Consider the following 12,768-nt stretch of genomic DNA (forward strand, 5'->3'; position numbering starts at 1 on the left):
GCTCTGCAAAATACTTTTTGCAAGGCATCCAGAACTGCACACACTATTCAAATGGAGTAGCACCAAGGCTCTACATAAGGTCATCATAACATTGGCCATTATGCTTTCAGTCCCTTTATTAATATTTCTTAACATGGAGCTTGTCTTTTTCAGTGCTCCCACATGCTGTGTCAGCATTTGCATTTCCACTATAACTCCAAGATCTCTTTTAGTTCCAAACTCAACCAATTCAGACCCCTTCAACATCAAAGAAGATCTCTATCTCTCTCTACCTTATACTGCTTCATAACATTAGTTTTAAGCATATTACTAAAATATAAAAAAAGCTAGACTCCATTTCAATGGCTGCAAAAATCTGTCTCAGAATCATAAAATTTTGCAGCTGAAAGAATGATTGGTCTGCTATCTTCTAATAAAAGAGGTAATGTCTCCATATGATCTTTATTTTGAAGCAAAGGAGGGATTAAAAGTTTTATAGGCTCAGGAAAGTAATTGCATTCAAAGGTCACGTGCTACAGGGTGTCTATACTACCTGCACTACAGTTGCATAATCTATCAGGGTATGATACCTTGCTACTTGTGCAGAATTCTAGATGGTAAGGCATTAAGGCACACCAGTATAAAGGAACACGTATAGTGAGGAATGAGCAGTCATACCAGCAAATTTAGAAGAAACGCTTTGTACTCTACAGATGGTACTGTTGTAATCATTCTTAAATAGGAATTCCTTAAGCATTCTCATGGTTTCTTGTCTGATAATAAAGGGAGTTCAAGGAAGGATTGAGGAAGCATAGTCACTGCTCAGCAAGTTTATCCTAGTGGGAATCCTCTCAGAAGAAGAAGAAGAAGAATTGGTTTTTATATGCCTCTTTTCTCTACCTGAAGGAGTCTCAAAGCGGCTTACAATCGCCTTCCCTTTCCTGTCCCCACAAAAAGCTTTATCAGTGCTGTGGCGAGCCCAAGGTCACCCAGCTGGCTGCATGTGGGGGAACACGGAATCAAACCCGTCTAGCCAGATTAGAAGTCTGCACTCCTAAGTACTACACCAAACCTATTCCTTCTTTTGGGTGTCAGACTATATAACTTTAAGCAAAAAAGCTTTCCATCAAGCCGGAGCTTCAAGAGAAGGTCATCCCAATTCAGAGTTTTATATAGATTCATTACGTTTTTGGACCCTGTGAAGATTTTGCAGTTAGTAAAATTTCCCTCTGGCAACCCAAAACAATTGTTGAGTTTTCTTTCTTTCTGTGGAGTTAGGTGGGTGCATCAACATCCCTGCTGCCTGCCTTGTTTTGTTCCACATTGGTGGACACAACTTGAAAAGCAGGAAACAAAAAAAGATCCATTCCCAGTTAATTCAACCCTTTCTAGCTATTTTCCCAGTGATGGTCTTGCTGAAACTATAAGTGTTGGATGTTTACGTGCGCTAATGCTATGTGATGTGCAAACGCCAAGGACATATTATCTGATGGGTCTGTGTCGGGAAGAGTTAAATCTTTTTTGACAATTCAATAGTTCCCTTTGGGTCTTCACAAATGGCACCTGTTGTTGAAGTCAATAGAGCTTACAATTTAATTTCATCTGCCTGCAAACAATCTCTCTCATTAGGGGGTGAAATGATGATAGAATTCACTGAGGCATGCAGTTTCACTTTCTACAGGGCACTACGTAAGTACAGTCATCATTTTCAACAAAGGGAGGCACAATTATCCTGGAAACCGATTGTAAGGAAGACAAAATCCGTAGAAAAAGCATCGTAAAAAGTCAGGCTCTGCAATTTTGCTACATTTGTTGTTCAATGCCAATTTGCAGTCTAATTATTGTGTTTAACAGGATCTGGAAATGTAGCAGTCCAAATGACAGGTAAATGGCTTATTTTATTTTATTTTTTTACTTTACATTAGCAATGAACTCGTCAGCTCGGGCTGTTCATATTCATGCTAAGTTTGCTGGAACTACAGGCAGTCTAGTCCTTTAGCTCCCAGCTTCCTGTGCTGGACGGCATTCTGTGTGTGTGAGTCAGAGAGAGAAGGGGAAAACCCTGTGTAGTAAACATAGTACATGTACATTCTAGTCCTCACAGTACTCGGATTAAAGGGACTTCTGGTGTCATACTTTTGGATACTGGCATCTAATGTCCTGTGCCAAGGAGTGTGGCAGCTAGAATGGGGGTTATGATGGACCACAACTATGCAGCCACCATGAGAACACCTGAAATACTATGTAACTCTACAAGTAAATATATGTGGATCTGTCCTGTTGTCGGCATAAGGCTTGCTCAACTAAGATATAAATATCAAAACAGGTATATGACTATGTTTGTCTATAGAAATGAAACAAACAGGCATGATTGACACAGACCTGGCATACCCAGCCCTTAATAAAAGATAAGGGTCAGCGCATGTACATAAGGGTCATAACCCATAGACTGCTTAGGACCATACACACACTCCCCCCCCCAAACTATGGAGTTGTTCTTGAAAGTTCTTTGTTTCTTGTTCCCAATGAAATAATGATGTGCTGAACACTGGCATGAATGCTGTTCAACAGGCTTGGGGCTTTGATATCTGGGCCTTCAGCACACTGCCAGAACAATAAGGACAAACTGGTTCCTTATCTATTACAGTTTAATTTCCAGTGTGCGATGACCAAGAATCACTTCCACTTCCTTCCTATAGTTAATTTACTTCTTTTCCCCCCATCATCAGTGTTCTGCTGTGGTCATTGGGAATATAGTTTTGGATCTAGATGGTCTGTACTTGGAGCCTGTCATGAGTCAGCTTGTAGAGGCTGATGATGAGGAAGAGGACAATGAGGAGCCACAGCTGAGCACCCATCAGGAAGGTATGAGATGGCATGAGCCCCAGGGGAGTAGCAAACCTTGTGACAAAGGCAGCAGAAGAAAAAACTAAGTCTCAGAAGTGCCTGGCTGGCTGCTCATTATAGCAGAAGGTTAGAAGACACACCTGAGCCTTTGCAAGATGAAGATTAGAGACTAGGGTGGTGTCTACATGGAGCTTTCATTCCAATTCCAGGTTGATTCAGTCCCTGCCATCTCCACTGAATGTGATTTCCATTTTGATTTTGTCCGATTACAGTTTTCCCTCTGCAACAAGCATGATTGATCTGGAGTGACCCTACCTTTATCCTGCAATATCCTGGAGTGGTTTTAACTCTCAATATTTGAAGAATCAGATTGAGAAAGCATGAGAAAGGATGTGGAGCTCCAGCTGCTTCAAATTTGTTCCTGAGCTCCATGGTACAGAAGCCCTAATTGGCCAAGGCTGCCTAGGTGACAAGCTTGCCTTAAAGGGGAAGCCCCTAATTTCTCTCAGCAGAAGCTTCCAGAAGCCCTAACTTCTGTCGGTAAAGATTTGCATCTTGGTTTTTTTTTCTCCCTCCTCTGCTGTCTCCAATCCTCTCTATCCCCCCCCCCTTTTCAAGAAAAGAAAGAGGCTCCAGCTGTTCTTGGCATCCCCCTCCCCTTCTGAATTTCGCTAACCATGTGCAGAATTCTTTTCTGTTTCAATGGGGAAGGGAGGAGAGGAAGACCCGAGTTCAAATCGATCTGGATTTAGCAGGATCCATAACAAAATAAACAAAGTAAGTGCAGATTCAACCCAGGACTCCATTCCTGAGTCTTTGCAAATGCTGTGCTTGCTCTCTGACCAGACCTATTTGAAGCTGAGGCACTGGGTGCAATAAGGGAAACTGCTGCCATGGCTATGCCTCTGCACATGGAATCCTATGCACCCTGATTTCAAGCCTCTTCTCAGCCTGGATTGCCTATAACCTTGCCCGCTCAAAGACAACTTCTATTACCTGCTCCAGGGTCAGGTTAAGTCTCTAGCCCAGCCTGGGTCAGGCGATTACAGAGCCACTTCCTGTGGAGTCCGTTTTTCTTTCTTTAACTCTTTGTATCAGTGTTAACTTCAAATGTGTCAAGAACTAGTCTGGTTTATTCTTTGACTTGCATTATTACTTTCTTCTGTTATAAAAATCCAGATATAAAATGGACAGTTCTTGATTTCCAAAGTAATGTGTGTTCACTTCTTGTTCATCAGTATTTCCTCACTCTATAAACTGACTCCATGTGTGCGTACCTGTGAGTGCTGTCTCTTGCTTCACAGTCTATGAAACTCATTCAGGAGGTTTGCAGCATTACTTTGAGGTTACCATGAAATTGGGAAATCACTGAAGTTTACTCTTACCCTTGAGAAGCTCTTCCTTAAAAAACTATAACACGGGGAAGATATTTTCCAGAGATGACTATTTGACATGGAATCATCAGGATTTATTGTCTGTTGTGTGTCCAGGAAGAGACCGCGCTTCATACCACAGTCTTGCTGTGGCAGCTATGGTCTATAACTTGCAAAACTGCAAGTCCCATTCCCCTCTAAGCACCTTGGATCTGTATAATTAGTTCAAACAGCAGGCAGGCCCCAAAGAAACCTAAAAACATCCTTGATCCTGCTATGGCACATGGCTCCAAAGTCTGCTCAACCAGAAGCAATCCTCATGTGCATCAAAGGGAGTACCTTTACAATAAGCATGTTTTCAACCCACTCAAGCAAATACACTATAATACTTTCCATACCTTCTTCTGGCTTACCCACACAGCACTTACCTGCAAGATGGCTTGTACACAAGTGACCCAACTGCTTCTGGACTCAAATCAAGGTATTAAAATTTACCATTAAAAACGACATGTCTCTGTATACCTGAAAGGCCACCTCTTTCCATAGACCCTTTGTGACCTAAATCTAGCCAACAATCTCGATTAGTGGTTCCTTCTTGTTATCACATGCAAATTGTGACTACGGAGGGTTTTTTTTTTTTGCTGGTGGCACCTACCTTATGTAACCATGGACATAAGTTGTAAAGCCTTCCTCTTTACTGCTTTTTAATTTATAATCAAGATAGAGAGTTGTATGATGGTGGGATATGATAAAAAACAAATATGGCTTTTATTGAAAATGATTTTCAAAGTGTTGTTTAAACGATGTATTTTTAAGTTAGGTTTTTAATTATTGGTAGTTTGTGTATGTGTTTCATTGCATTTCTATTCAGTGGATAACCTCCTTGACTTCAAGAAATGCATGTGTCCTTTCCAAATAGATTACACCCTTTAAAAACCCTAAAAATAACATTGGAGAGAGTAAATTATGGCTTTCACAATCTTCAAACAGGATAGATTTTAAGAATGAGGCAGATCTAAAGATCGAAATGATTTAAGGATTTATTTATGTAGTTGCTGGAGACGGCAATTCCTCATTTACTTAAAGCTCTGATTAGTTCAGATTAGGCTATTAGATAGATTTAGTAAATATTGTATATTAACATGGGGATGTAGGTCATTCTGAAATGTTTCAGTACAAAGAAAAAACATCTTGGGTGGGAGCATGTGGGATTCCAAAGCAAAATTATACATGGCACACAGATGTTTCAACAAAAACCCTGAATGGGAATACAATAGAACACCCCCCCCCCCAATAATTTTGTTCATATTTAAGACTACCTGTAATTTATAACTGGTTTTTCTGCATGTTTTAAAGGTTTGCCCATGCAGTGCTGCCTAAATACCTGCAGTACTAGACAATCTTAATTCTAGAAGCATGACAGCCCTCACTAGTTACAATTTGCATGTGCTGCTTATTTAGGTGAGGCTAAGAGAGCTCTGATATCACTGCTTGGCCAGAACAGCTTTATCAGTGCTGTGGTGAGCCCAAGATCCCCCAGCTGGCTATATGTGGGGGAGTGGGGATTCAAACCCAGTTTGCCAGACTAGAAGTCATTGCTCTTAACCACCACACCAAGCTGGATCGTCTGTGCAGTCCATCTATGTGAGATGTCAGTTTGCTGGCTGACATGAGTCCTAGGACCTACCCTAGTCAGAAGACATTCTTCTTTGAGCAGGCTTTGGGAGGACCTGTGGGGTGGTTTGTTCAGCTATTTTAAAGCTCTGGCTTGTTTTATTGTATTTTATATATATATATATTATATTGTATCATACTTTGATTGAGAGTTTAGCAAAGGCGGTTGATTAGCACATTTAGAAAAACACAGAATGTAAGGCAATTCGTATTTAGGAGGAGGAGGAGAGAAGAAGAAGAAGAGTTGGTTCTTATATGCCGCTTTTTCCTACCCGAAGGAGGCTCAAAGTGGCTTACAGTCTCCTTCCCATTCCTCTCACCACAACAGACACCCTGTGGGGTGGGTGAGGCTGAGAGAGCGCTGATATCACTGCCCAGTCAGAACAATTTTATCAGTGCTGTGGCGAGCCCAAGGTCACCCAGCTGGTTGCATGTGGGGGAGTGCAGAATCGAACCCGGCATGCCAGATTAGAAGTCTGCACTCCTAACCACTACACCAAACAATATCAAGTCTTGCTGATTACTTGGCCTAGGTGCAGATCAAGGATTTCTGCATCTGCTCTGCAACTTCATAGAGCAGAAGTCTGTTTTCAAAACAGCACTGGATATATTTGACCAAAACAAACCTGGCCTGCCATTAAGCAGCAAATCAGTGAGCTGGCCTACCCTGAAGCTGGAAAGACTTGAGAGTGTCTCTGGGGGGAAAAAAACCCTAGAAGTCAGGGACATGATGTTGCTGATAGGGCAGACAGGGTCGGGTGGATATGGGGACTATAGTCCTCCAAAGCAATCAGAGCCTGATAAACAAAAGGGCTATTCTGATAAGACTTCTAATTTTTTTTTTAAAAATCACCCTTTAGAGTGGCTTTCTCACTCAGATACGTAATGAAAGGAAATATTTCAACTAGTCAATTAGACTGGGCAAGTCTAGCAGTGGAGTTTCTTATAGTTTGTCTGAGTACAGCTTCATCCACACAGATTTCTCCTCCCCTTCATGAACACAGGAAGCCCAGATTTAAATGAGAGTATCCATAGGACACTGCACCAATTCTGAGCAAGAATCGTGGGCTCTCCCCATTAAATCCAGGGGGGGGGGGCAAACCTTCTTTGATCCTGTTCAAGGGAGTTATGACAAGCTGGCTATAATCAGAGGATCCATATTCCACCTGAAGCCACTATAGGGCAAGGACAGAGCTTAGACCCACCTCTAAAATGGCAGAGATAAGCTCTGCATTTTATTTCCACTTGGTCCTTTAAAGGTTCCCCCCCTCCTTACTCCCAGCTGTGCTGTAGATTTACCAAGGTTAAGAACAAGGGCAGGGATAGTGGTGTGGGATACAATTCCTGTCTGTTCCTCTTCCGATGGCTGCTGCTGTGGTTGGAGTGTATTTTGGGGCCCTTGTGGAAACTGCCTCAGTTTTGCAACAGTAAGTCAACAAAGCGCTGAATGTCTGTTGATCATTCCTTCCTTGTATGTTCATATCAGGGTTCTATCTCAAAGAAGAGCAAAGCGTCATCATGTCTGACAAAGCGGTGTGTGGTCATACATTTTCCTGCCTCTTCCTATGATGTTTTATCTATCTGAACTGAAAGATTATTGGAATATGAATGGATAATCTGAAAACTATTCATAGTTTTAAAATGTGTCTTTATAATGCCATACTTGTCTAGTTTAAAATCTCATAGGATTGTTATCATCAAGAAAAAGGATGCCGAAAACTTATCCTCTAGGTTCTGGGAAAATGGGAAGCCTGACTAGACACAACAGGAAATCTCACCAATTAGACTAGAAGTCTAGAATTATGGCTCATTTCTAATTGAAAGCCCAGTCCTATGCAGTGGCACTTACTTTCAGGCAACTGTGCACAGGATTGCAGCCTAAGGCTTTTGATCACTGTGCTTCCTCACAAACTAGCTTGCACCTGCTGGCTTTTGGTTTAACTGCAGGCAGAGTGGCAATTATATTCACGCCAGCATTGTCCTTCCCAGGTGGAGATGGCTCTGGATCAGTCAAGTAGTAGAAAATATGCTTACTGTTTATCCTCCTAGGATACCATATTAGTTTTTGTTTTACTTTCTTCCACTCTTTCTCCAAATCTCTGATGACTTTTAGGTTAAAGACAGAAGACATGTTGAGGTTGTGGTTGGGCCGACAGATGAGTCAGAGCATGTAAAAGATGGTCTTGTTAACAAAACTGTTGGGAGTTATTCATATTTATTCCTGCTGTAGAATGTGTAGGCAGTTTCCTGCACTGATCTTGGCTGCCAGATAAGCAAGTAAACTTGACCTCACAAAGTCATTTAGCTGTGCTGTGAAAAGCCATCAGAGTGAGGCAGTTTAAACATGTAGAAATGTGCCTGCAGACACAGAATGTTGAACAGTGCAGAGGCCAGAGTCAGTATATTGAGCTTTCTCTTTTAATAAGCTACTGAAAACTGCTAGCAAAAGCTCTTGGCTAATCCACTAGGAACACATATTGTGTTTGCAGGCCCTAAAATTAGGATAAGATTTTGGGCTGTTCTGCAGCTTCTTTTTTAAGAGTCAGCTTCGATCAATGCCTGTGAGGGCTACAATCTTCAAAGGGTAAAGGTGCCATAAATTGTACCAATTAGGGAGCATCAGTGCCTTCCTCTGATGTGCTGTGTAATCAGGCAGGTGGAAACACTATGGTGCCATCAGATGTGGAAACAGCCTCAGTTGTCCTGAGCCTGCTCACCTGGGAACTTATCACAACACAATTGGCTAAAAAAAGAGTTCAATTATCAATAATCCCACATTTGTCAAGGAGGATGGTGTCAAGGAGTCCAAACCTGAACCCTGTGGGATCCCAGAACTGGCATGTACAAGACAGCAATCCTTGTAAAATATATAGAATTTATTTCAATAATATCTCAGAAAAAATAGATTTGTTTTTAGGCAACAAACTCTAAAATCATATAGTAAGAACACAAGAAAATCTAGCTTAACTACCCAACACATTTAAAACTTGTCACAATCTTACAGTCCCCAATTAGAAGGTCAAAGCTCAAGGGCCACCTATGTTGCAGTCTACTGTAATATTTGCATATTATAGTCCAGTTCATCAGAATCTAAGGTAGATTTGTTCTAGGCACTCAGCTCAATTATTCATTTTGGCCAAGCAGAATCAGGTGATGACAATCCAATCAAAATGTGTTCTTGCTGGAAATCAGTAGAAAATTACCTCACCACTCATGATCCCCCTCCCCCAATTCCAGCTTGAGTGTCACAGATACTCATGATGAGCCAATTATCCCATTCCTAACTCAGGCCCTGAAGATGACAAGGGCCAAGTAGGCAGAGAGGCCCCGTTAACAACACCTGCAAGACTGAATGAATCTGTTACCATACATATAAACCCTTGGGAGGATTCCGGAGTGCTTTGTCTCACGGGAGTGGGAAAGAGCAAAAAAGGGAGTGGGACTTAGAGCAGTGCAAGTGAAGTAAATAAGGCAAAGTTAGGGGTTTGAATTATAAGGTAGCTAAGCAACTTAACCGCTTATAGCAGTTTATAACAGTTTATCTGTATAGGAAGCAGGAAGCCATATTGGTGCTTTATTCATTGGAAATAGGAGGATTGTGGGTAACATGTTCTAATGGAATTTCTAAACAATTCTACATTCCCCAATAGCCCTGACCTAAATTGCAGTTGCCCTTTTTCCTGAGAGGAGAAGTAAGAGGGCAGAAAGAAGGCAGAGGATTGGGGTGGGGAAGACTGCATTAAGAGAGGCCTGTGAGTGCTGCAGGGGCACCAATGGGACTTGTGGAAGCTGAAGCAGAGGATTTGTATTCCTGCTGTCAGCCTGAAGCTCCAGATAGAGGCTTGTATTGACTGTATCAGGGGAGCCCAAGGAAGAAGGAGCTGGAACCTGGGACAGCATTCCTGTAGCTCAACTGGCTATGCTTGCCAGTTAACTACAGCAACTGGAAAGGTGGGGGACATACCAAGAGGTGTGGGGGGGGGGTCTAGTTGTTAGTGATGCTGTGATGCTCTGGTATTTTGGCAAAAACTCTATGGTAAAAACAGCTTTTACTATAGAGTTTTTGACCAGATACTAGACATGACTGCTGATAGTGGCTTAGGCCTGCCTTCCCAGCTGGTGAGTCCCCATGTTGGCCAGCTGACTGGAAGAGGTTGTGATGGGAGGTGGGAAATCCCCCACCCCTAGTGGGGGGCTGGCAACCTTAAGTTAAAGATTTAACTTTGGAACCCAGATCGTTGCACACCCCGTTCACAGCTGAAGCTTCCCTGATTGCTTATCTCATTAAACTTCTTGTTGCTGGAACCTACCAGGGTGATAATAGAAATGTCAGCCCTGAAGTGCCTTTCATGCTTGGCTCAAAGTTTATTTGCACTGGCATAGTACTAATTTGAATTGATATTATTACATTATGCAGGGACATGCAGTTAGTTACCCCCACATGTAGCAACCAAAAAGAATTAAGGCTTGTTCTTAATCCAAGCTCTAGAGTGCTTTTAGAGTTTAGGCCCCTGTCAGTGAAACTCTGGGTCCTAAAACAGAAAAAAAGAACATTCACAGGGAAAAAGCAGATGATTAGTTCTGTGTCCCTGGAGTTCATACTAGCCCCTTTATATTGCTCAAGAGTCAAATTACTTTCATGCACACAAAAAAGGTAAGAAACGGGTATTTAATAAAGCAGTCTGCATATATTTTAAACCCTGACGAATGCATTCTCCGTGCAACAGATATCACTAAACCAGCTCATTTCCTTCCTATCAGCAGCTGTTTCAGGCTAACCTAGGTGTGCAATTCTTGTGATGCACATTCGCTGCATACTGGAATATTTGAACCATTTGATTCAAAGCTATCTATGCAATAGCAATTTTACTGATGCTTTTCTGAGGCTTTTACAGAGGACTTTTTAAATGATAGGAATACCTAGTGTATAGCCTCCATAGTTCTTGGACATGAACACTGGCAGTTGTATACTAGATAGCTTATGGCCAACCTAGTCATTACATTTTTCGCAAGTTGTGTCTGGATTTCCCTAACCCAACCTGTGCTTTTTGCAGCCACACAGCTGCACAGGTTTATTTAACTTGTTGGCAGCCAGAAGGAGTCTGTGAACTCTGTTCAATGTATATAAGTGGCTGATTTATGCAACTGTTTATTTCAGTCAGCTGATGATTTTGGTGGATGGCTATCCCACCCTCTCTCAGTAATTTTAGCTGTTTGATGAGCCCTGGAACCCGAGGGAAGAAATGGGAATACCCTTGAACATAAATGGCATTTGACAAGTTTTAATATTCCAAATTAAGCAAATATGTTATTCAACATTGAGGAGAAAGTTCAGATGAAATCTGAAATCCTGAGGTAACTCAGTATAGATAACTCTGAAGTAAAATCAGTATATGCACAGACTTTAGTTTTTATATTTCAGCCTAATGAAAGTTTCTTAAGCTATTCACAGTTACTTAAAATATTTTTGTTGAGAGGTTTTGTTCCATCATTTCCCCAAACATTCTGTGACCCTTTTGATTTTCAGAAAGTTGGTATAGTCTTTCCAATACCCAATCCTCTTCTCTTGAAACACTAGTACTCGTATTGAATTTTTAAACTGACTCTTAACATTTCTACAGACAGTTTCTAACCACAATGGACCAAGGATCTCTGCACTCTTCAGTGCTGCCTCCCTGTTTGACTGGAGAATTCTGTTCTCACTAGAAGATCTATCCCCTTTCTTTGGCCCAAATGAGAGTCTTTGCCTACTTCCCAAACTTCCTTGACAACTTTCCCCAAGTTCCTTCTGTGTTAAACTACTCTCAGTCAGGGCTGAATTCCAAGATTGTCAGTACTTAACTTTTCTCAGCTAAGACTGAAATCAGATTCAACTCAGTCAAGGCAGAAATCAGACTGACTCTCTCCTCAGCATGCTGTTCTCCCAAGACTTTCTCTACTCAGCTGATGCTAACCAAACAGATTCCTTGGAGCAGCCATCACTCAAGGTTCTCTGGCTTGGTGAAGAATTAACCCTTCACAGTCTTTTACCTGATTGTACAGTACTTCTAAGCTTTTAAAAGTGCGGTCTATCACATCTATCTTCTGGGCCTATCCACCCCAGCTCAAAATTTGGACATCATTTCCATCAGTCTTGCTTATGACCACCAGAACAGCTGTATGTGCACAGTGGTGCCCAGATTCACCCTTCTCCCCTAATATGCAAGTCTACTACCATGTTTCAAAACTGCCACTCCTTCATAGCACACCCAGTCAGAAGACATATGATAGCCTGTTTGGGATGGCCTGCTTCATGCAGATGTCTGAAGGTGGCCTGCTTCATGCAGATGTCTGAACTATCCAAGCAATCCACCCTATTCCTGCTAACTAGTAGTAGCCTAAGCAGTTATTAAAACCAGTCCTATTTAATAGGAAATCCCATCCCACAGAAACAGCATGGAGCAGTAAAGAAAGGGGGTCCAGGCATAGACAATTTGCCCCCCCCCCCGATTCCTACTGGAACCTATACTGCAACTAGTAAATCTAGGGCTGCCCCTAGAGAGGTAAGTGGATAGCCCTATAGCCATGTTAGTGCACAAAGGGGTGGGGCCCTAGCAATCATTCACTGATAATAAAGTAAATTACTAATGATGTGCTCACCATCATTGTACTCTTTTGCCCTCTCCTCCAATAAAAAATGCCTAGCTGCAGGCTTGTGGGTGAGTTCCCAGGCTTGTGGGAAGGCAGCAGGGGGAAAGGCTGGCTACCTTTCTCTGACTGTCAGCTCTGCCGCCAATGAAGTCCATGGCTTAATTTGCCGTGAATCAGACTTTTGGGGGGACTGTGGTGTGGAGAGAGGAAGGCTTTCTGCCTTCCTGCTCCCCCTCCCCTGCATTTTGAGCTGGGCATGAAACAA

General features: G+C 42.1%; 1 pseudogene across 1 annotated transcript in view; it reads left to right on the top strand.

Moving 5' to 3' along the window:
- The first annotated feature begins 7,201 nt into the window (after window positions 1-7,201).
- The window catches only part of LOC143841826 (cytochrome c oxidase subunit 7C, mitochondrial pseudogene), a 164,590-nt pseudogene continuing 159,023 nt past the window's right edge, over window positions 7,202-12,768 (top strand). The window contains exon 1 of the transcript XR_013232873.1: window positions 7,202-7,300. The product of XR_013232873.1 is annotated as a cytochrome c oxidase subunit 7C, mitochondrial pseudogene (transcript). The remainder of the gene's footprint in view (window positions 7,301-12,768) is intronic.

Source organism: Paroedura picta, chromosome 7 (assembly GCF_049243985.1).
Source record: "Paroedura picta isolate Pp20150507F chromosome 7, Ppicta_v3.0, whole genome shotgun sequence".
Lineage (NCBI taxonomy): Eukaryota > Metazoa > Chordata > Lepidosauria > Squamata > Gekkonidae > Paroedura > Paroedura picta.